Below are 26,109 nucleotides of genomic sequence, written 5' to 3' on the forward strand. Positions count from 1 at the left end.
CAGAACACTCTGTGTTAAAGTTACCCTGAAAACCAAAAGGTACACGTTTTACTTTTGAAGGCAAGCGGTCTCTGTTTTCAGTGTGTGTTGCAATTTTCCATGTCTTTTAGTGAGTTGTTGGTAACAAGCTCCAGCAACTACAATGCATTTTTTCCCTTGTGACTGGTGACTACCAGTCTCTAGGCCTTCATGACTGGAGCTTTAGAGGTTGACTACACAGTGACTATCAGCAACCCTCCAGCAAAAACTCACAAGCCAACGGTGTTAACAACAGTTGCCAACCAGTCTCTAGGCCTGTGCTACAGGGGCCTAAGGAAAAAACTTACAGTGTTTTTGGGAAACAACAATTAAAAAAAAATTATTATGCCTCCTAAATATTTATATATAATTCTTTTATTGCTATTTTCTTGAATAGTTATTTTTTGTTATTACTGCTATTTTTTGTGCATTTTAAAAAACAAAAACATTAAAAATAGCCACCAAATCATTCATTCTATCTTTCTGCAGTGACAAATAAATAATCTTAATCTTACTCTGGGATTTTCACCCTTAGAATAAAAAGAAAATACGTTATAGAGATACCCTTTTGTCTCGTTTTTATTTATATTGCACCAAATCACAGCGGTCACCTCAACTATTTTAATGTTTAGTAAAAAACTAATGAAAAAATACTTAAAGCAAGATCACCCCAGGAAACTAAAAAAGAAGCCTGAGTTCTTGCGCAGTGATCGCCTGCAGAAAAACTAATCATTCTCGCAGTATTGAGACAGGGTCTGAAGGAATGCTTGGACTGACAGACAAGGCCAGTTGATTGCTCACTAGGTTCCTCCCAGTGATTTATGCAAAACAATCTTATTACCTGCTGCAACATCAACCTACTGACAGTTTGTTTCCCCACATTCAGTCTCTGTGTTTCTATGCTCAAGTTTGTCCACATGTCAGCCCCAGGTGGCGGGGGCTCTTATCTTCTCTTCACATATATGTTCATTTTAGGGGGACTTTATTTTTTGGAACTCGTAGTAAAAGCACACATGTAAGAGGAAAACGTGTGATGCCTGTTATAGGCTGCTGACTTAAAGTGGTTGGGTTGTTTGCGATTTGTGAAAGGAGCTGGCAGACGTCCGGGATTTCATAATTCATTTGCTGTTGTCAAGTGCTTGTTCCGCTGTTCCGGGCATACCTCCCCTGGGCCAGAATGGGTATGTTAACGAACTCCCTGGGATTGGAGGAGTCTAGCATGGGTCATTGCTGATTACACTTCCTGGTGTTTCTCAGGGGGCAGCAGCATCACAAAACTCGCTTTTCATCTTCCTTTGACCCATTAGAGAAGGTCGATTTCAGACGGGATGAGGACATGCTCGAATGAGTTGAATGTTCCTCTGCTAGATAACAGATGAAGAGTTGATATAAAACTGTGTGAGATCCTGTTAGAGGAGCCTGTTGTGAGCCCACTTCTGGAGGTCATGCATAAAAAATGCACTGCGTTAAGGACTGTTGCCTTACAATGTAGAATAGCAGTAACCAAGCAAATACTGTTATTTTTAAGAGTGTAGCAGACATAGCCAACAGCCAACAACTCTACAGCAACCCTATGATGCTGTTGCATCAATATACTTCAAAATACCTGCAGAATGGTATTGAAACAGTTAAGGCAAAAGGGCATCCAACACAGACCTAGCGAGTATGCCCAAAAAAGTGGCTGTTGAGTTCATATATGTAATATAAATTTGTTTTCTTGCGTTCCAGCCTTGCCTCTGTTCAGTCACTTGTGTGTTATCTGGTAGAAAGTGGTACAGTGAGTTAATGTATTCCTGGAACAAAAGTTCAATGTGAATTATATTTCAAAGGAACACTTCATTTTTAAATGCTGCATACTAATCAAAAATAGCCTTTCTAGCGCAAGCCCTTGTAATCGCAACCAGAGTAAGTGGTGCAGTGTAAGTACATTTACTCACAACCTCTATACTGTAGTGTTCCAGGTCTCACTTGTCATACTGGTACTTGGTCATAACAGAAGAAAGCAAAGTTAAATATCATACTTTCGAAGTTCTGTTATTAACTTTACTGTCAGTTCAGGATTTAACATATATTCTTCTTAAAGCTCCTGTGGCAGGTTGGTGACCTGTCGGGTTTGTACCCTGCCCCTCGTCCTATGGCAGCGGGGATTGGATAAACTTATTTGAATGAGCAGAAGAAACGGACAGCTAAAATTTTCTTTACTTTACTTATTGCACAATTTCTTTTGAAATTAATGAATTACAGCATAATGCATCTAATGATGGTTCTTTTTTGATACTAAAGGCAACCTAATATGCTAAATTCCACTAGAATAGCTTTGCATGATATACTGTTATCCACATTTATGTTATTAACCTATACATATTACTAGCCCATTCTGCAGGCCCTGTGTTCATCCTCTTAGCTCTTCCAGGCATCCCTCCCCGAAAGCCCACATTCTTCTGACTGGTTGCCCCTTTCCTGTTTCCTGTTTACCACTGACACAAACTGGTGCTTGTCAGAATCACCTCTTTCTCTTGCAGTTACTTTACTGCTCCCCTTTCTACTTTGATAAATCATCCATTAGTTAAACAAACAAACAAAAAAAACTACTAAGTAGGTTTTATGAAGCCTCATTGGGCTACAATTAATTTTAATCACTCTTACACACATAGAAACAAATTGCAAGAGTGTGTAAACTTCTGAAGACACAGCCTAGCTACATTATACATGTAGATTATCTTGAGTAAAACTGTACTCACAAGCCATTTGGTGTGATTTTCAACACTAAACAAACATTTCAGTGATGCTTGTGGTTCTGAGTCCTTAACAATGCCTTTTATAGATGCAGCAGTACCTTTTTTAGCATACCTTGTTGGCCAAAATTGAACTCCCACACTTCTTGTGTTTTCTGTTTAGGAAAACCAAATAAATGTAACTTTCCTTTACAATCAACCCCGGTAATGTGCACAGCAAACAGAGAAGATACTGTTTGAGTGTTTAAAAGTGAGGATCACTCTGCACGCTCATTATTTGAAACTATGGCATTGTTGAATATGAACATACACCAGTCCCAGTACATGTATGACAAAAAGTGAGGGAGCATTTACTTTAACTTGCATTTTAATAGCAATGACTGCTTTTATTTGACACATATTATTAATGCAGAACTAATATTAATGCAAAAATATTAATGTATTTTTACCACTGCAACATCGGCATCACCAGCACTAGCAGCCCTTAAAACCACCAATCAACAACCATTCCAAAGAGAAACATTTCTAAGGAAAGTTTCCCATACAAATATCTTATAAAATATATAAAATAATATATAAAAAAGCTCAATGAAAATAAAAGTTAGAATACATAGAGCTACATTCCTGCATTAGCCTTCATCAGCCTTTTTTATTTTTTTTTTTAACAAAGCATCATTATGTAACACAGGAAGTGAATAGATTTGCTGTTCAAGCTGGCTGTCAGGCAGTCTGCTAAAGTAAAAACATGTTTGTCTTGTTGTGTTGTGGGGTTTTTTCTGTTGTTTTGACGCATCAGTAGAAAACCATCTGCCTGTCAAGCCTCTGGTCCATTCTGAAGTCCAGGGTAATTATGCACAGCTATAGCATTTCTCAAGACACCTTGTGTGATAACCCTGCAGATAGACATTTTACCTTGAATTTTTCCAAGGGCTTTAAATTCTCTCAGAGATGTTAAAGAGACTGCAATTGAGACAACAACTTAGTTTATTGGGCACCAGCAGCTCAATAGTATTGATTTGTGCCCACCAGCCAGTAGAATACCAATGACATGAAACATTGCAGCTAAAAAGGAACACGTTACGCCCTTCAGTTTCTTCTGAACCTTCCAGCATCATTGTAATGCAGGAAGTGAGATCCCAAGACTCAGTGTTGGAGCTATGTAGAAAATGGGACATGATTGGTGTGTATGAGAGTGTTTCTGCTGTTGTTTATATAATATGGTGTTTAAATTTAGTTTAACTCTTATACAAAATGGTTAAATGTTCTTTATGTTGTCAAAATAAGTTTGAGTGGCTGTGTGCCTCCTTTGAGACCTGGCAACACCCCCAAATTTTTTCTACATCTCAGGTTTGCAAGAGATGCGAGAGTTAAAAATGCTGTATGAGGTATAAATGCCAGTTGTTCTACAGGTAACCGGAAGATATTTCTTGGTCAAGAGTAAAGTGGACTCCTTTTTGAGCCATAAACCAGGGTAATCCACACAGCTGGATGTGCAACCTTTTGTTACCTACCTTTTCCTTTTTCATAGTTCTAATGTCCTTTGTGATAAATATTCATAAATGTTACTAGAAATCAAAAAAGACACTTCCTTTATTTCAGGTTGGTAGCAGAGAAATTGTTCAAAATTGTTCATTGGAATCCTTCTATTTAATATAAAATATCCATCTATAGTAACTGGTACAGCTACGGGTGCTGACCCCATTAGTAATTACTTTTTGTGCATCATCTGTATCGTGGAGCATCTTGAGTGTGTTTTTGAAATGACAAGCTTTTGTCAGGTAATTTAATTACAGTTTAATGAACCACACCAAGTTGGCAGCTAGTCTATTTTTCATAACAGTACACTTAATTACCTCATCTCATTGGGACAATCTTCTTGTGCTTGAAGAAGTACAGCCACACCTGTAAATCAAAGTCAGACACGCCCCACTGTGCTACATAATTTTTGTAACAGAGACCAGTCTGAAAAATGAGGGTAATCACCTAGACTTCAAGAACACGTTAATTGAGTGTTGGCAGTTTGACAGATACTGTTGTTCAGTAGTTACAGCTTTCAAAATAAATATGAAAGAGGACATGTTTATATATTTTTTATTTGCATCAACTTTGAAATGTTTCTGGAAACACATAAGTGTTGAGCAGAGTAAACCTTGTCACAGTAAATGGGGGCCGTAAAAGCACAAGCGTCTATTCTGAGAATGCATCTGATTTTAGATTCCTTAAAACCCCAGCCTTTTTAGGCAGAAGTAAAACAGTCGCTCGGTTAAAAGCAACCTCGATGCAGGATATATCATGTTTGAGAATGTGAATGCCTTTGCAAAACATAGTCCATTATGAAACAACTTGGGAAAAATCAAGTAAAACTAAGCAGACTTCTGTGGCTCCTCTGATTTGAAACCCTCCTCTTAGGGCTTTTCCTCCCTCTGCCCTCTTCCCTATCTCCGCTCTGCCGGGTTTTCTTCTGGCTCTGCTTGCTTTGATGATCCAGTGTGCAAAGTAGAAACACTAACTAGGGGAGGCAGAATGACTCTGCATTTAAATGGAGCATTAACAGAAAGCAGTTTCTCTTGATCCTGTTACTTATTTGAATTTATCTGCATTTGTCAGACTCTGACAAATGATGCTGTGGAGGTACAGTAATGGTTCTACCAATCAGATATAAGTTAATCAGATATTAGCAACTGAAAAACTGTTATTACCGGCTTCTGTTGCCACACTGTAAAATCGAATTAGTTCCCAGAACTAAGCAGAGTTTACTAAAGATGGCCTAAGTTTAGGACAGCTTATTTTGAGTATGAATTCCTTCTGAAGTGGAACTGAATCAAATTAATTATCTTTGTTATCTTATTAATATGGAAAGCTACACTGTTGGTTAAGATAATCTGCAAGATACTTGGTTTCTAGAGTTTCTTTGGGACTCGGCCATAATTGGTCATTGATATTTGTGTCATAACGTCCGTGAAGTTTTTGTACTAGTGATAGTCAAAACCCATTTCATGCTTCTTTGGAAGATAATTTCATCAAAGAATATTTTAAGCTCTGCTTCTAAAAAAATGTGGTGGTTACATCAGATTTTGCCTCTTATGAATTAGTGTCACGCTGTGCTGCATATTTTCTGAGGAACACATTTCTGATTATTCAGCATAGAACTCTTGACCTTTTTAGCCTCCTTTGAATAGTTACACTTTGCACTTGTTGCTCGCTCTGAGGTTCTAAATCCGCTTCTTTTGATCAAACTCAATCTTGCGTGTCTCTGTCACTGATGAGAGAGACCGAGACCCGTAAATATGGGGTTGATAGACTGAGTCAAGAAACATGGTAAGATTTTTCCATGTGGAACTTTTTACTGGTTGACTCGGTCTTATCCTCTTGTGGTACATCAAATGATAAAGGCTCAGGACAAACAGTGAAATTGCACTTTGCGATAGAAGAACACTGAAGATAACAAAGCCCTCTAAAAGCCTTGTCGTCTGTCCCTAAGCCACCGGTCCTGTGCACTACATCATGTCATCAAGTGGTAAAGGAATTTTTAGACTTGTGAATCAGTGGCATGATTCGAGAAATTATGTTGACGGCGCATTTTGATTGTCTTATTATGCGCCTAGACAGAGATGTGATTAGGCTGCTTCCATCTGATTCAACATTGTTTATTTAAAGCTGACCACCATAATCGGCTGATTCTGACCCAGGTTTTTCCAGTGGCACATGCCGTAACACAACTATCCTTTGAAGTGATTAATATGTGTGGCAAAAATGTAATGATTATTTGCAGTTGAATCATTCTTTCCAAAAGTGCCCATCTTTGGTAAATTCATATACCAAATGAGATTCATTCTGCTAAATTCCACAGAGTCACACTGCAGCTGTGTATGTTAGATAGTTTGGTCTTGACAATGACAGCTACTGACTGTGTGCTGAGCAAATTATTTCCTTTTTTTTTTGTCCTCCCCTCCATAGAACACCATGCCGTGTTCAATCTCAGGCATGGGTTAGCATTTTAAATTAAGGTGTCTATTTTGTCCTCACATATACAGGCGATTACTTTATCTCAGCAGCAGGTACGATAATAACTCTGTTGCTCTGTAATTATCATAACTGTAGTGATAGGCCTGTAAATAGACGCCAGTGTGAAACTGGTCACGGCATTAGAACATCCCTTTTTGCTCCCAATGGCCTTGGCCATTATTTTGTTAGTGTGAAGACAATTTGAAGTGGGATGTCAGCCCTCTCTCATTTGTCTCTGTGTTCAGATGGACCCCACGTGTTGGATTAAGGCAGGTATGTTATTTCAGAAAGCTGTTGTAGTGCAACATGGTGACATACATAGCCAGTGTACATAGCCAGTGTCTCTCAAGCTTCAGGTGTGTGACACATGCATTTACCTTCAGTTAGTTTAATATTGTCTTTATACCAAACACAACACAAAATTTTGCCTTGCATACAGTAGCTTTAGACACCCACTTGCTATTTTGCCATTTTGACAAGGAGGAAGCAGCTGCTGAATTTACAATACAAATATTCTTAGTACTTCCACAACCATCCGGTCTTTAAGTGAGACCTGATAAAACCTGCTTCCGGGTTTCAAACTACGCGGCGTTTAATAAGGCTGTTGTCTTTTTAATATGTTTTTAATGCATGATATCTTGTTCCATTTAATCTGAACAAGTCCCTAAAAAAGACAGTGATCACTGTCGACCTCTCTCGGTTTTTATTTAAACTGAGCTTTAAAACATTGTTCGTTTTAAAGCTCAGTTTTAAACCTTACAATGTATCGACAGCTCAGCTCATGCAGCAATAAACAAATAACCTAACCTCGTATTGTGGATGGATTATCTCAGTTCTTCTCCTGACTGAAGTTTGGTCCGTTTATAAAGCATCCTGCCATGCAATTGTGTTTGTGCCTAACCATCGGGAACCCTCACGTTAACTTTTATTGAGTAGAAAAAAGTTAGCATTCATCCTCCAGGTTCACTGTGCTAATGTGTTTAGATTATGCTAACCATAGCTGTGTAGCTAGTGACCACGAAGCACATCATTAAATACCAGCTAGTCCAACTTCAATAATCCTACAGTTGTCATTACTGTTTAGTTTTCCTGTCTTATGTCAGAAGTGATAGCAAAGCTGTATGTTTTAATTTTTTTCAGAAATTCCTCAGTCAGAACATGGTATATTATGTTTAGGTGGAAACTAGCAAGCTAACTTCCTGCTAACTTCTAACTGCCTGCATGTTAAACTTAATTGTTACATCTGGTAGAGCAGCCACACACTTTAATAAAACATTAAAGATAAAATTTTGACAATTTGTAACTCTCAGTGATGCCACAGTGTTCCTTTGACTTTGGGACTTGAAGCGGAGTTCGGACACAGAAACGGCTAATGACGCTTTAGGGTTCTCTAAAGTGTACCCAAAATGATATTAGTGTACTCCACATAACATACATCTCTCTACCTTAAACAAAGGAGCTGTCATACACATTCATGTCATGTCACATTAAATGTTTTGTCACACGATAGCCATCCTTAAGTGTTTTTATTTTTGGTTTGCTAGCCTACTACCCTGATGAAATATGGCATAAACAAGCAAAAGTTTTAATTTAATATTTTTCCTGAAATTGTTGTCTTTTTTCTGTTTTGCTAATGATTAGGTCTGTTAAATATAATAAGTTCACATTACTGCACAGTAAGCAAGCTAATATGGAGAGAGTTAGCAATTGTATAACTTAAGATGTACAAAAATAATTTTTTAGACATGCTATTAATGACTTAGTTCAAAGTAAAATAGTCTCTTGACACTTAGATAATGCCTATAATCATAGAAAGTTTTCCATGACCAAAAGACCTCCAAAATGGTAATCAGTGTCCTTGTGTCCTTAGCAAAATTTTTTGTTTTATTATTCTTTTGCTTCACTTTTTATGCCTTCAAATATGGCTCGTGAGTCCTATATGCTAACAAGGAGGTCATTGGCTGTGCCCTGTCTGAGCTCTCTGCAGTTTATGAAAGGCATTTAAGTGGATTTGCATTATTTATTAGCCTGTGCCTATGCCCTTCAATGTTTGGTTGAGCTTTTAATACCTGGTATTAACAGCACGTTGCAGTGCAAGCAACTCTTCCTACAAACAGGTCCCACTTCTTCAAATCAGCCTCTTTTCTCTATTACTACCACTGGTTATTATATGGCTGCTCATACTCCCTGCTGTCGTCTTTCTCTGACTGCTTTATCTCTGTTCTTGCACTTCCGTTCACGCACTGCCACATACACCCACAGATGCATGTAAGCTACCACTGAGTGTTTGTAGTTGCTTTCATTATTTAACTAATGTAAACAGCCAAGAGAGTCACACATGAAAGATCCTGAAAACAGCAGCTGAAAAAAATTTGAAGATAGATATGTATGTCAATGCAAATATACAAACTACGTAGGCTTGTTGTTGAACTAAATTCCAGGTGGAGGAGGTTGATGCTCACCAGATATTTTTCCACATCCTGCATCATTCTAGGTTTATTTATGGCAACAATGTTCTGAAGCGAAGAGTACAGTATACCTACAAATGGATTGCTATGTGGCATAAATCAGGAGCTTTGAGTACTCAGGTTTTTGCACAGCGTTGTGGCTTATGGCTCATATTCTTTCTCAGGTTAAGCTGCTAATTTGCAAACATTTTCATATCCTGACCACCCATATCCCTGTATACCTGAACTGATACATTAATTCATATTTCACCTTTGATATAGTATTTGCACAGGCTATTAAAAAAAGACATTATAGTGTGTTGTGTTCACAACACACTATAATGTCTATAATGGATAAGGGATAATGTCTATAATAGATTAGGGTAGTTCTGAAAGAAAGAATGGGTCATTTGCATAATTTGACTTTAACTATTTGACATTTTGCCATTCATGATTATATTTTACTTTTATTCTCTGTGGAAAATCATCAAACTGGAAAAAAGAAGAAAAAAAAAAGGATGTACTGTCTAATTCGGCTGTCTCTCACCCTTTACCCACCCCTGTTGCTTGTCATGTGTTTCTTTGGTGTGAGAATTTTTTCATGTGCTATGTGCAGAGGTGTTTTTTTTTCTGTTCTCAAACTGATCTCCCTGTTGGAGCTCAGTCTGGGGGGAGTTTTTTTTTTTTCTCCTATCTTTTCCTCATGTGGTGCATTTTTCCATTGTTATACCTCTCTGACCTGTCTTCCCCATGTGATGTTTGTGTAATTGTATGTATGGTCGCAGGGTAAGATGGCGCCGCCATTGCGTGCAATAGGTCGGCAGCCTTATGAAATTTCCCCTTGTCGGACTAATAAAGGTATATCAAATCAAATCAAATCAATGTATCACACATTTTCATTTTGTACAGTTATAATTATAGTAATTATCCCATTTAAATTGTAAGACTTGTTGCTGTACCATATATTAATATTTGTGTATGTAGTTTAACATTATTTTTTTTCTTACAATGCAATGAGAATGGCTCTATTATTATTATTTTTCATAATTTTGAAAAGGTGCTGCTACGGCTCATAAGTAATGATAATTCTAATACATTTATTTATGCACGACAGTTCACAAAGCAAGTGCAACTTAATCTGCTTTACAGTAGAAGAGAAAATATTTCAAGAGAACATTACTAAAATTACAAAAAAAAGAAAGATAAAACACTAATATATTTATTCCTAATTATTTCTTCCCTTATCCCAGCTTTTATCATCTCTTTTGGGTCTTTTGGTGTTGCTGAATTGTCCAGGTCATGACGTTTTTATGAGAATCTACCCGATTAGTAATTTGGCAATTTGTGAAGTGTTTTTTTTTTCTCTTTTTCTGGTTGCTTTATTGTGTTTGTTTTTTTCCAGATTACTGATGGTCTCCCCCTCCTCATATTGAGAGTTTTTTATAAACAGTCTAGAAATCTGAACTTCTGTCAGATATTTCATTAAAAAGCCAAAATCACGAAACGTATTATTTTCCAAATCTTTCTGGACTTAACTGCATCTTATTTGCAAAGCTCTGATTTTTCAACATTTCCTATTTTCCTCCCAACCCCCTTTTTTAGCCCTCCCTTTCCTCTCATCCTTCAGGTGCTGGCAGGCTATCTTTAGGAAATATTTCCATATCCCTTCACTGCTAACGTCTTGCCATCAGTGTAATTGATGCATTATATATTATACGTTCCACAGTTAGCATGAGTCATTTACATATAATGGGTTGATAACTGATGTAATAATGAAAGCCCAGAGCCGTGTGCAGGAAAGATGAGGCTCCCAGGACTAATGACCATTTAAATAATGCACAATAAGTGATATTTTCCAGCCAGATCAAAACCTCAGGAGCTATGTAGCTTGCAAAAAGAAAACACACAGGAAATGCACAGCTCCATTGAACTCCAGAACAAAGTCAAAATCTTTCAGAGAACTTTGCCAACTCTGTAACTCCTGTAACTAGCGCCTGCTGAGACCACAGGGTCTGGCCTGTGGTCCAAAAGGACCTGACACATTTAAAAACTAGAACTTTTTTTGAGTAAATGTTTAAGCCTCTAATGGAAGTTAACTGCATCGTAAACTCAATCAATCAACATTTTATTTGTAGAAAGTAAAATTTGTAATTGGATGACTGATGTAAGCCCTCGAATGTGATTATGGTATTTGTGGCCCACATCAGCTGCCACATGTATTTTGTACTCTGCCAGTTTATATTTTAGGTTACAACAACAATGAGCTCTAAAATGATTATGTTTTTTTCCATAGCAGGTTTTCGAATTCAATAAGGTTGCCAGCTTCTTCCAAAGCTGCAGCGTCTCATGCTCAGTCGCCCACTGTTCATCTCACACTGTGTGTTTTTCTCTAACAGAAATTAAATCAGACAAAACAAATACCTTTGCCAAAGCACTGTGGCATTTAATGTACTGTAAAAGTCATGTTTTAGCACCAATAGCATGATTTTAATTGCATTGCACTTGGGCTCAGACTACATGTCTGCAGGGTGGGAGTGTGTGTGATTTAATGTTGACACTGTCTGGTAATTAAACAGATAAGCGTCTTTATTTTGAGTTTTGTTAACTCTGATTCAGTCTGCTCAGCTATTCCCACGGCTACCGCTAGCCTATCAGCTATTACACAGCAGGGCTTTATTCACGTAAGCCTCTAATTTCCTCTGACACTCACTTAGGGTATTCTGTGTTCCTACCATGTCACTGACTAAGATTCCATGAGTGCTATCTCATTTAGATGCTTTGTGTGACACTGTGGGAGCTTCCACCTCCTCTTTGCATTCTCCTGATCCTCAAACTCTGATATTCATATCTGCCTGTGCTGCCTCCACAGAAATTCAGACCTATCCAATAAATGGGTGTTTTGTGTGTTTCTGTCTCTTCTGGCTCGGTTCACAGTGGGGACTGTTCCACAAAAAACACTTTGATTCATACAGTCTTTGTGGGAATGCACTGTGTATGAGAGGACCAACTCATTTCAGGCGTGGCGATCATAGCAGATCAGCGTGAGCACTCTACACATTAGCTTTTGTTCAGATTCAAAATAGGTATCTAGCAGAATAATGCAAGGAGCCACACTGGTCAGAACGATGAACTTCTGACCCCCACTAACTCTGGCATTCTGTTTCTAAAAGGTTTTGAAAAAGTTGAAAAAGTCATTTCATTTGTATGGAATGTGAATGTGTTTCTTATTTTCTGTATGTGGTTCTTTCACTCAGGAGTTGTCACTAAGAACGGATTGTTATGAGAGCAGATTCTGCTGCAAAAGGGTGATCCATCCCCATTTTTGGGGGGCCTTTCAGGGAGCAACGTCTGACCAGTAACAGTGTCAATATCGATAACTACAAGATCTGTACAGCCCAGTATTGGTATTAAGAAAACTCCACATATACCGGACAAGCAATGATTTGTCATTCATTAGTTAACCTACTCATTTATTTTTCATTTTCTCTTTTCCAGGCTGCATAGTCTAGAAATAGTTGCACTATGTATTCTGTTAACCAAGCTTATATTTAGGTTGGTAAATGGACTGGTTCTTATATAGTGCTCTTATATAGACACACATTCATACTCTGATGGATGCATCAGAGAGCAACATGGAATTAGTATCTTACCAAAGAATACTTGGCATGCAAACTGGAGCAAACTGGGATTGAACCATCAGCTTTCCAGTTAGTAAGTGACCTGATGTTGGAACACAGCCATTATACCATAGTGCAAAAAAACCTGGGTATGTAAATTAGATCAAATAGAGACAGTTTGGTGATGGTATTATCTATTATATTGTACAATGTACTATTCTTCAAGGTATAATGCACTGAGTACTCAAATATAGTATAAAGGTGCTATGTAACTATGAGTCTATTTACTATTTAGCATTTTGACACATTAGATCAGCTTACAAAGGTACACTTGATTTTTTTGAATTCATTTCAGTGTGGATTTCATGCCATCAGTCAATGCCGAGCTTGTCTAAATGGCATTACACTGTACTGGGGCAAGCTAAAATTTTTATTCTTTTATACCAAAACCCTCTGGAGCGCCACCTTCCCAACAGATATTACATGTACTGTACAGCCATTACACCATACCACCAAAATGTTGGAAGGATTTTTGGAGGTAAATAATCAGCTCGTCAGCAGTTTAATTACTCTGGAGTAATTAAATATAATTACATATTAAATTAAATATTAAATAATTAAATATTCTCTTTCTTTTCATCTTTTGCATTTTTATTTGAAACAGCAATGGGATAAAAGTTTGTAATTGATTTGTACACTAGTCAAAAGCTGGTATATTGTGGTATTTACAGGGCTGCATGTTTTCTTCAGTGTTGGCCTTTTAGCTGAAGCTCATAATTTTTGGTTTGGCTGCCATGACGCAAGAAATGTTATCCTGTTAAGACAAGTATATTCAGCAAATGTTTGCATTTCATTTCAGATATAATAACTCAGAAAGTTATAACCTTGCTTATTGACAAACAACAAAACCATTGTAGTGGTAAAGGCCAGAATCTTAATGCCTGTAACATTTGTTCCCTGCAGTCCTGCTTTCTCATAGCAAATTGTGTGCGATTAATCTCACACACATAGTAATTCCCACTACTCCATGTCCTTTCAGCTCATGTGTTGCATATTGGTTACCCTGTGGTTGCCTGACTCTCTTCATTCTTGTCTCTGTCTGAGGCTCTCGGCTCTCTTTTGCCACAGGTTGTTGCTGCCTTTGCTTTGACTGTCTTTTCCCTCCAAGCCCAAAGTGCTAGATACAGCTTGACACAGAGTGATGATACGGGGGGGGGGGGGGGGGGGGGGGGGGGGGGTTATCGGACACAGGCAGAACAGGCAGCCCATGCGCATCAGTTCCCTACAATCGGCTTCCCCACAAGGGTAATGGGCTTCTTCTTTTGCTCACCGTTGTTGTCATCTTCTTGCCTTCTGCTGACTGATGATCACTCCCTCTCAAGCAAACGTACATTAAATCCGCTCAAATAAAAACTACCCAACACTGGACACACTTAGGTTGACAAAGCTATCTCCTAATTCAAATCAAACTAATGGCTCAGTCACATGAGTAAAAATAGGACATCAACCTCCTTGCATCCACAAAAACTAAATTAAAAATAAAAAGATGAATGATGGCTGCCTGGTGATTGTATTGATTTTTTTCACATTCTACGAATGAAACTAAGTGGTTGTCTAGAGCTTGAGGGTTCATGACCACTTTTGATCACACAGGTTGCAGGATAGGAGGCATTGTCAAAGGTTTGCAAATAATTGCTGTTTAATTTATAAATGCAGCAAGATTGAGAATATTTTCTTCTTCTTTTTTCAATTTTATTTATACAGCGCCAAATCACAACAACAGTCCCCTCAAGGCGCCTTTATATTGTAAGGTAGACCCTTCAATAATACATACAGAGAAAAACCCAACAATCATATGACCCCCTATGTGGGAAGGAAAAACTCTCTTTTAACAGGAAGAAACCTCCAGCAGAACCAGGCTCAGGGAGGGGTGGCCATCTGCTGCGATGGGTTGGGTCCCCTGGTAACCTGTTAAACAGTGTTCACAATGTGTTCGTAACCTCAACCAAGCTTTCTGGTGACTAAACCAAACAAAAACAGAGAAAGAAAACATTGAGTGAAAAAAAGACTTCAAATCTAGTTTAATCAGCAAGGGTATATGTACCAACATCATACCACCATGTAGATCCTGTAGCCCTTGAAACTGTAAAACATTCCTATATGTCATGTCAGAAACACTCTGATGGACAGTTTGCAATGGCTGAGAAAAAAGATTAACTTTTTGTGCACCAATTTGATGTCCATAATTTTAAGGGATTATCGTTTTTTAATTTTTATTACACTGATGCGAAAAACACTGAACAGTACAAAGTTAGATGGAAGATGGGGATTCAGGAGTGAGATAATCCTGAAAGTTTATATTCAGGACTGTGAGGAAATATAGGAAACTATGCCAATGCCGTGTTACCTATCTTTATATTATATGGTTAAGTCAGTGTGTGTAACAGTGGTGGAAGGAAAACCAGTGATCTTACCCATTTGGACTAATATATTACTAATATATTACTATATTATAATGAAGCTTGTGCTGAGTTTTTTGGTCATTGCCAAAAGAAAAACAGCCAGTGAAGTAGCATTTGAAGAACTTTTGCTTGTAATAATTTTAAAGTTAAGGTTAACACTGCGTTGCTACAGTGGTAATTAACTGGATTCTTTTGAGAATTTTTTATGCTTCTTTGCTGTTTTTCTATAGAAATAATGAAAAATTATTATTATTATTACTATGGTCATTAATATTTAAAAGTATTTAAGGTTTTGTGCTAGGAGTGGTGAGAGTAGATACATTTAAAATAAGGAAAGCAAAGGTACAGTAGTTTAACAACTACTGGAAATATGCAGGCAGCTACTGGAACTAATGTTTGAATTGTACTTGGCAGCCCTAATTCAGACTCAGGGATTCACTATGGCAGGCTGCTTGCTTTAACTGGGGACTGCAGCACTCACGGAGAAGCATGGAAGACTTTGATTTGACTGCCCACACTAGTGCAAATTTTTGGCAAGACCTGGGGGTTTAGCTGTATTATAGTTGTTGGTGTGCAGTTTTTGCTGCGAGCTAGAGTGAAACAACGAGTAGAAGGTTGTGACCTTGAAAATTGCCTTCGGCTTAGATAAGCACCAAGTTTTGTTTTCTGCACTCTCTGTGCTCTGTGAGGAGAACAAAGGCCTCAAAGAGTTGCTGCAAAAAGAAAAACCCCAAAATCTCAAACAGAAAAAAAAACCAAGTACACCACTTCATTAAACTGTAGAGATGGTCAAGAGAAATCTCTAAAATTCCTCACAAAACCAATTAGGCCTGCGTTATCACTTTTCAACAATAGCTTAGATGAATCCAAGCTTGGTAATTTATTCTGTACAGTTTTAATTGGATGTGGAACAATCCCTTCTGATTAGACCGTGTTGGACTTGGTGGAGGTCTTTTCATCTGCTCTCCAATATTCTCTAGAGCTGGATTTGAAACTCTCCAGCCGTCAGAAAAAGGTGAATAGTTCCACAGCGAGGGCATAGGGAGATAAGAAGGGTTTATTCCCCAAACAGGTGGATAATTAATTGGACAAGAGAGGGTTGTGTAATCCAGTTTTCCGCAATCCAAAACAACCCTATTCCTGGGGCCAAAAAGTCATAGAAGAGAATGAGAATAGTCCACAACTCTAAAATAGATCACCTCGACCCATTCACTTTTCCTCCTTTGCTTTCTTGCTCTTGGTCTATCTCATTTTCCTTTCTCTGGTTCACACCGAAATACTGTAAAGATAGAGGAAATGAGAGCGATAAAGTAATTAAAATTCCAGAAAGTTTCTCTCGGCGCTGCACATTGAATTAGTTTTTTGAGTAATTTCTGCCTGCGAGTGGTCTTTGAATGCCACATTAGCCGTATCTGTAAAGGAATTATAATGAATTAGTATTTAATTTGTGCAGGTTCTCATTTTCCTTGCTGCCTCTCATTTAATTGGGGTAAGGGCCAGAAAGATCATGAAACTGCTAAATACTTAGTGTAAGGTAAGGAAGCTCCGTTGTAGCAAAAACCATCCAGAAGTGATAAAATATGCCTTGTTTACAGCCTGTAAAATGTTTCTTTTTTCCCTTCAAATTCTCCATCTGCTGCTTCAGACTTCAGATTTACTTCAGATTGACTGCTTCAATCTCACTTCACATGCAACTCTCTTCAAGAATGTTGTTTTTTTTCCACAATCAGATACCGTTTCTTATTTAGCGTACTGTATAGAGGAGAGATGGTGACTTTAAATTATTAAAACCAACATTACACTGCTCCTTATTGCGACCATTGCAAGATGAGCTCACACACTGTTAAACCATATATAAATACTTTATTGTAAGATTATCAGTCACCTTGAAAACAATTTTACAGTTTTACGGGAGCCTGTATTAGACTGGCTTCTTTTAACAATGTTAATATGGTCATGTGAAACCATTCAAGCATTTTTTTTATAAATTACTGAGCAATTACCTCTCTCATATAATTTGAATAATTTGCTGTCAATTAAATATCCTGTACCATTATCATTGTTTGATTGAAGCATATAAAAAAAAATTCATAATGGATTTGCCATCAATTTATAGCTTGTAGATTTTTATGTTGGATACAAATTTGGAAAGGAATATAACCAATTGTTTTGTAATCTTTACATATAAATGTAAAAGACATATGTAGAAGTTGTAAAATACGCACTTACTCCTTAGAAGCTTACATTAATTCACCCTTTCTCAAAATCTTTAGTGTCTCAACTGGGATCATCCTTTTTTTTTGTTTTCCCATCTTAGCTCAGCCAGGCCAGCCCTTTTTCATCTCAGCGTTTGCCAATGTTCAGAGTGCAGAACATGGTGAGGATTACTAGTCTGTAATTCTGCTTGGGTGTGTATGACAGTCTTTCAGTAGACACTGTAATGAATAAAACGAAAATGACAATACGCGTGACCAGCAAGTGCATTAAGAAATTTTTATCATGAAGACAAATCAAATGGGATGTCGCTTGACTGAACCAAATCACTGTAAATGTCAAACTGAAACAATGAAATCAATCAACATGTAAAAATCCTCTAGTTGAAGATTGATGTATTTTTCCAATGATGCATGTTTCCTAGATTGTCATATGATTGTCTTGCCAACAAGAAAACTGTTCTTAAACACAAAATAATAATTGAAATAAATGTCAGAGGTATAAAAGCTTGACAAAGAGTCAAGTCAAACACACCCTTGCAACACATAAAAAAGTAGTGTTATAGTGACTGGGGCTATACCCCTATTTAGTAGGAGTGCAACGATACACAAAATTTACGGTTCGGTTCGGTTCAATACTTTGGTGTCACGGTTCGATATTTTTTCGATACAAAAAAAAATGTTCATGCCTTTTTAATTTGTCATTTATTAAAATTATAAATATATATTTTAACTCAAATGTACAGTTTTTAAATTTAATGTTGCTGAGACAACAAAGTAATAAAAAAATAAATCTATCTGATCGAGAAATCACTCATCTTTGGAAAAGAGAGTTTATTACAGAGAGATGGCTCTTTCCAAAATAAAAGCTATACTATACGCTTCTTCTGGGCTATATTCTCAGCAGCATATTAAACATATCAGGTCCCCATAAGGAGAATCACGTGCCAACGGCTGTCTAAATGACTCGGGTAAAGTTTGTAGCATGCGTGCTTGTTGTTTTTGTCTGCTTCCACTTATCTTTGCATTAGGATGATATTGGAGTAAATGTGCAGTCATATTCGTTGTGTTCCCACTAGTGCTGTCAGCGTTAATCTCGTTAAAATGACGTTAACGCCACAACATGGCAAATCTCCGTTAACGAACTACCGTGGATCGCCCCGTGCGTGGGGCTGGACGGCCAACACGTTAACGAGCTAACTGCGCTAACGCACTAGTTCCCACCCATGTAACTGAGCATTGCTGGCACATCCAACAAACTGTTTTACTTTAGTCCATGACGCGCTTACCTTCAGGGTCATACTTCACATGAAGACCAAAATAGTTCCAAAGGCCAGATCTGAATGAGGGTGGGGGAGGTTCAATTTGCAACGTTGCAACTTAACTTCTGTCTTGCTAGCTTGCCCTGTGCTCAGTGAATCAGCGTTCGACTACTTCACCTAGGCTGCACTGTCGAGCGCAGATCCACTGAGCTCTCAACACAGACAGCATCGTCAGAAGAAAAGTTGAGAAAATAAATTAAAAATGTTGTATTGTTCGATACATATGCGTACCGAACCAAAAGCACTGTATCGAACGGTTCAATATCGATACGAGTATTGTTGCACCCCTACCAGGGCTGGACTGGGACAAAAAATCGGCCCGGGCATTTTGACTAGAGACCGGCCCACCAAAAATGTGACGTCACTCAGGGGTAAAACCGCAAAGGATTCTGGGAACTTGTGGCAAGCGGTACTAGCGCATGCAGGCTTTCAATTGAACTCAGTTACACAGCGATAAAAAGAAACACAAAAAATGGCAAGAAACTGTTGTATTATTAACTGCAATAGCCGGTGTTGTTCCAAAAAGTGATTGTCTGCCAAAAACTGATTTCCGGTATTTGCCAAAAACTGATTGCTCGTATTTAAATTGCTGTAAGTAACTTGTTGGGCTATAATATGTGAAACATATGTCAAATGCATCCCTCATGAATGACATAAAGTCATATTGAGCTACAAACAACATTAGTGTAACAAGGTAGAAGCCGCAATCAGTCTTTGGCAGTGACTTTTATATAACCTTTATTTATGCCGTTAAAAAAAAGTCTAATTAACATTAAAAATGTCTTTTGTAAGAAGTAGTTGAACATGTGAATGCGATGGTGTTGTGTATAGTATGTTGCTTTGTTTTGTTTTTTTTGCTTGTTTTCTATTCTTTTTCTCTCAACAGGTGATCCCGGAGATATTTTTTCTTCCCCCCTTTCTCACTGTCCCTCTCCCCTTCTGTTTTTCTTTTCCTTCCTCTTTCTTTCTCCCTTTCCTATCCCTCACTCATGTCTGTCCCGTCTGTAACAACTGAAAATAAAATAAATAATAAAAACAAAGGTCGATCAAATGGACCAATACGGCAATGCCATGATGATCCATTTGGCAAAATAAATCCATTGGGTATCCTTGTTGGTCTTCAGACAACAATTCTGACGGCTAAAGAACCAAATGGGACAGGCGGAAAAAAAAAAAAAAAGAAGTAGTTGAACAGCAGAAATGGCTCAAATATTACAGTAGTTCTGTAAAAATATTTAAAGTGGGAATAAAGGACCGGATTGGTTATAATGTAAGTACAATAACACAGAGTTGTAAAGATACTTGAAAAAACAGATAATTTTTTAATTCCATATATAGCCCCTTTGTAAACGCTGTTCACCGAAGTCTATTTACCAACATAGATATTACACATAAAAAATACACACAAACATTGGAAATCAGTTTTTGGCAGGCAATCACTTTTTGGCACAACACCTGTTGCGTGACAGCCACGGGAAGCCGACGGGTAAAGAGATCGGTTGTTATCGGATTACATCGTGGAAATTGTTTAAGCCATGTTTCCGAAGTAACAAAGCCGATGGATGGCCTATAAGATTGCTAAACAAGGGGGAGGGTGCATCCGACCTCCTCGGCTGTAATTGGTCCAGCCCAGAGTCGATCATGACCAATTGGCCAATCCAACACCTTTCATTATTTATACCCTTCCAAAAAAAAAAAAAAGTCGATCGGCCCATAAAAACAAAAAATCGCCAGCAGCCCACCGGGCAAATGCCCAGTATGCCCAATGGCCAGTCCAGCTATGACCCCTACTATTTAGCCTTGGTATTCCAGTTATTGAACAGTAAATCCCTTTGGGAAGGGGTAAGGGAATGTCAGTCTTTTGGGAACGTCCTCTGGGAAATATAAAGGTTACACAGAAATATAATCAGAAGTTGCCGACTCAGCATACATGCACCTTGATCCTAGTGCATTTTAAGTTCCTATTTTGAAATAAATTTGCACTTATTCAAATTGCCTTAAAATTTGGGGCCGTAGGGCCTGCTGAGTCTGGTTTCCTGGGTAATTATAGGTTTAGTATGTTTGTAAATGTAATCTTTGTCATGGCTGGAAAGAAGTGCAAAAATACAAATAAATCATAAATATGTGCTGTTTTTACCTCTCACTAGCTTCTTAGATGGTTAAACTTCACCTTCAAATAACAAGTATGCAAGAGTTTTTAGATACACTCACTACTGTTCCTGTGTCTGACAGTAGCTCTGTAACTGCGTATGTATTAAATCCTCCTGTTCTCCTCCCACTCATTCTGTTTTTGAGGAGTTGTGCTTGTTTTTAGACCTCGTTGTGTATCAACTAAACTTGAGTGGGATGTCATGAGAAGGCGTTCTCTCGCCAACTGGATCTCATTATTTTCAAGGTGCCCTGGTTCCACAGTAGCAGGAAGAGCAGCATCTTTCTGCTTAGCTGGGGACAAAGAAAAGTGCCACAGTAAGAATATTCTCAGAAACCACCTAAAGTGCATTCTATTTATTTTTTTTATTGCAGATTTAAATGTTTAGTGTAATGTTTGGGTAATATATATATATATATATATATATATATATATATATATATATATATATATATATATATAATATAACTTTATTTTAACTAATTTTTGATGCAGATTGAGAAAACTGTCTCCATTTTTCACATTTACCCATACCTACCAAGCTATATTTTCTAACCGTTCTAAAATATATGTATATAAAAGTAAATTAAAAAAAGACAAATTGAAACTCAAGCTAGCCTCTAAAACACAAAGAGTATAGTTAAGTCAGGGGGAACCTAACAGACAAAGGTTAGACGAAGAGAAAAGGAGAAAAGGGGGGACAAAGCAAGATGAGATCATGCGACAGTTTATTATGCAGATGAGGAAAGCCAGTGACTCCTAAACTGTCTGAGCGTTTCCTAATTCATCACTGTCACTTTTAGGGGTTTTGTGTGTGTGTGTGTGTGTGTGTGTGTGTGTGTGTGTGTGTGTGTGTGTGTGTGTGTGTGTGTGTGTTAGTTACAGTGTAACAGAGCATCTGTGTGGCGACCACTAGCTCTGATTGATCACCCGTCTACAGACTACAGGAGCACATTCCTGGTGCCTTCTGCTGCACCCGTAGATGCCTCAGAGTTTTGATTAAGGCAGAGACGACACCAGAAATGAGTGTCACTAGAGGCTGCACCCTCTCAAAAATTGTTCTCTCTCTTTCATTGTCTCACTCCACATGTCCTTCTGCTCCTTAGATTAATCTATCCGCCCTCTCGTTCACCCATTTGGTTTCTTTCTTTTCCACTCCCCACCTCTCAAGCAAGCCATATTGGCATATCATCTTATTCACCTTTCTGTCTGTTATTTTGTCCTGTTTATTCTTTCACTTTGTTCATGTATGTTTAAAAAGTTAAAACCGTCAAAATTTTTATAGATTTTTGCCAGACTCGTTCCTGAGTTTGCTGCAAATGTTGTCTATGTTATACAGTCGAGGAAAGTCAAACATATTCCAGAGGCCAGAGCAGGTGACACCGAGGCAAATTTAAATCTGCATGCTAAAGATACGCATCGATTCTGCAAGATTGATTTGGTAATATTGTAACCCACATTGACAGTAATGACACCCAGTTGCTTCGGTGGTCACTTTTCTTCGCCAGTCTGAGTAGTGATGACATGCATGGCCACATATTGTCCTTAAACCGCTGACGGTCTAAGTCGTGTCTAGAAGATGATGTCGGCTTTATAGCAAATTGGGAACTTTCTGGGGAAAACCTGGTCTTGTCAAAACTGACGGCATCCGTCTCAGTTTAGCTAGTGTAGCTCTCATTTCTAGAACTCAGAGCTTCTAGAAATTTTGCTGAATTTATTAAAACCCCAAAACACAACTACACAGAGCTGAGACTAGGAAGCAGCATTACAGTCTTACACACCTCTTTGCAACTTCCCTTACACTGTCATTCCCCCAAGACCTCACCCTCATAGACACAATGTCTGCTCCCAGACAACCAAAAGACAAAAATATCTTGAAGTGTAAGAATTAACAAAGAAAGCACAATATATTACCTTCAATGGTACCAAAGAGTAAATCAATTAGATGTGGGCTATTAAACATATTGTCTGTTCCTCTTAGTAAATGTTTTAATAATTAATCAGCAGATTGGTTTATTCTGCCTCAGAGAAATATTATTATAGGGGGCTAAATCTTAGCTTAAAGGAATCAACACCCATGAATAATACTAACTGTCAAAATCCTGGGAGCACAGGCTGAGGAAGAGGAATTGCAGCCATCTTTCATTCGTTCTTATCAGTCAGCCAAAAACCTAGACAGAGTTTTAATTAATTTAAAAGACTTACCCTTGGCAACATTTTTTTTTTCGAGTCAATTGGCTTCTCTTAAAATGTACGTGGTCTTCATTTGAATCGCACTCTCAATATTGTCTTGACATATGGCATACAAACCGAACTGAACAGTATCTCTTTAAAACCCTGTTTTGTCTTACCATCATTTGATAATATTCAGTTTTACAATAATGGACTACATAGCCCTACAAAAAAAATGTCATTACAGTAGATGTCTTTCTGAAAGTGCTGTAACAAAGTTTAAAGAAGTGATTCTTCCGGTGTTATCTTATTCAATACCATGTGCCAATACGATGCAGAGCGGCTATCTAAACTGTATTCTCACAGAGGTTGCTGGATATTCTGGCTCTACTGAAAAAGGAAGCAACAAACCTAATGTGCTTGACTGCATGGTATTATTCACAAATGCATGGATTAAAGCAGATAATTTATAAGTCATCTAAGGAGCTTGGAAAGAAAAGCATCTGGACTTCCTTAAGTTTCCTTGAAGACGTTTCACCTCTCATCCGAGAAGCTTCTTCAGTTCTAAGCCAAATTGGTGGAGAGTCACAGATTTTAAGCCCTATGGGAGTGTCCCCAAGAGGGTCATGGACCCCCTATTGATCCTCTACCTAATCACACGAGTTAAGGTGTGAAAATGGGTGTGGGTCACAATTAGCCAAGGTTTCGGGTGAACCCACTGTGAAACCTAGCCCCACCCTGTCATGAGATTTACTGAGGTCAAATGGAAGAGTCTGAGAAGAACTGAAGAAACTTCTTGGATGAGAGGTGAAACGTCTTCAAGAAGACTTAAGGAAGTTCAGACGCTTTTCTTTTCAAGCTCATTTATAAGTCATGTTTCATTAAATTAGAAGACTTTTGTCTGGTCTGGAAAAATAGTTTTTTGTTCCACAAAAAAGCTCTCATCACTGATAGATGAAAACAGCAACAAGCCCAGGTTTCTTTTCTGCACTGAGCATTTGATCTCAGCATTTGCACTCATTCCATATTTATACACCACTACAGCATTTAATAATTAGTGATTATGAAATTCTGGCACTCTCTCCCATTGTTTGGTCCTCGGGGTGAGAGAGAAGAGAGCATAGAGAAACGGGAGAGAAGGCAAAGGGTCATGGCGAATGGCTGCCCTTACCTGAGCCTGGTTCTCTCCGAGGTTTCATCCTGGTAAAAGGTAGCTTTTTCCCTTCCCACTGTTGCCACTCATGGGGGAGTCTGATTATTGGGGTTCCTTTCTAATATTGAAGGGTCTTTACCCTTCAATATAACGCACTGTGAGGTGCCTGTTTTTGTGAATTGGTGATATATAAATAAAATTAATTGAACCGAATTGAATGGAATTATTCCATTATGGAAAAGAAGGTATATGATATGATATGACACAATTTGCAATTCTCAAACAACTGATCATTTATATATACATACCATCTAGTGCCATTAGTAAAAGCTTCAAATGACATTTAAAGCTTTATAAGGCAACTCATTGCACAACCAATCCATCTTAACCAACAAGGGTAAGGTCAAAATGTAAAAGCTACTGAATTAGGACAAAGGATAAGTCATTCAGTATGCTCTATGCTTCTCTGAGCACAGATTGCTGGTAAATAGATTGAAGGACCTATTTATCTTCCTTTAAAATAACCTTCATGGTGGTCTGAACAAGAGGGGCAAGCCCAGATTTTGGCCATAGAGGTTACCATATTATCCCTGATATAAATAGGGTCTCCAGCAATGTGATAGAACAGACAGTGGTGCTTTCTGGTCAGTAACATACAGTCTTAGAGCATCTGGTGACAAATATCACAAGCCACCATTTGTGCACCTCTTGATTTTTGTAACCTGCGATGTTGTGCAACTTTTATTGCTATTTTTCTATCAGCACAGAAGCTTAGAGATTCACAGACTATGCAGAATAAGATGTTGCAACAGTTATACAGGATAACAGGATAACTTCAGCAAACCAGTGTAGACATAACATTTAAACATGCAGTAGATAATAGTGATACTCATTTGTATCTCAATCATGGGAAAAACAATTTAGAGCTCACAGAAAATTTAGGGTGCACCTCCACAGAGAGGGTGTGGGGTCAAACAGGATATGTTAGGTAAACACTGAATAATGGTTATAAAACAGCATATCAAGTTTGTTGATTGGTAACCTGACCAGGGTCTTTAAACTTATTACGGTTTGTCTACTTTTTAGCATTACCTACTGATAATGATATTGCTCCTCGTGGTTTAGTTTAGGTTGTCATTTATGTCATACGTAACAAAGTATTTGAGCGTTGTTGAATGACACAAGACTCCAAGATGATTGACTGATAGACTGACTGTCACCGGGGAGTGGCGGGGACACGTTTCTTTGTGACAGCTGACAAAATAATTCCAGTGAACGGGTCACCAGCATCATCGTGTTTCTGGTCATAGGCTTTAAGGTTAAATCTATACTGAATCCCAAAAAGCTACACATTTCATTTTACATGGGGAGCTGGGCTGACTAGAAACAGCATAATTTCCAGCATTCAGTGTAGATCTACTCTTTCAATGCTAAACTAACTATCTGCTAAATGTTGCTGTGTGCCTTTCTATCTCTTTCTTCTTCTTCCTTTTTCCTTTTCTGTTCTCCTTCATTTTTGTCTCTGTGGGCTACTGACTCTGGAAGCAGCAGCTGACGGGTGTGAATTTGTCTTCCATTAGAATGCAACATTCCCCAGGAGTGCCACTGGCTTGAATCATACAGCTGCTATTACATTCCACAGACATTACATTATTTATCTTCCCAGCTGACATCTATCACCCATAGTGACTGCTCCGCAGTCCTGCTGACATCCCTGCTGTCACCCAACTGCTGAAACCCATTCGTCCCACATTAACATGTCTAGATCCCCCTGGGGACCCAAACATGCACTTTCCCCTAACGGTTTCACCCAGTG

At 38.1% G+C, this 26,109-nt stretch overlaps 1 protein-coding gene and 1 long non-coding RNA gene across 8 annotated transcripts in view; both read left to right on the plus strand.

The window, feature by feature from the left end:
* Nucleotides 1–26,109, plus strand: part of LOC146493618 (receptor-type tyrosine-protein phosphatase U-like) — a 260,603-nt gene that overhangs the window by 86,673 nt on the left and 147,821 nt on the right. The window lies entirely within an intron of this gene.
* On the plus strand, nucleotides 961–20,487 carry LOC146493619 (uncharacterized). Its single transcript, XR_014871832.1, has 2 exons — nucleotides 961–19,625; nucleotides 20,015–20,487. It is a non-coding gene; the product is annotated as an uncharacterized LOC146493619 (long non-coding RNA).

The sequence above is a fragment of the Neolamprologus multifasciatus genome, chromosome 22 (genome assembly GCF_963576455.1).
Source record: "Neolamprologus multifasciatus chromosome 22, fNeoMul1.2, whole genome shotgun sequence".
NCBI classification, from domain to species: Eukaryota; Metazoa; Chordata; class Actinopteri; order Cichliformes; family Cichlidae; genus Neolamprologus; species Neolamprologus multifasciatus.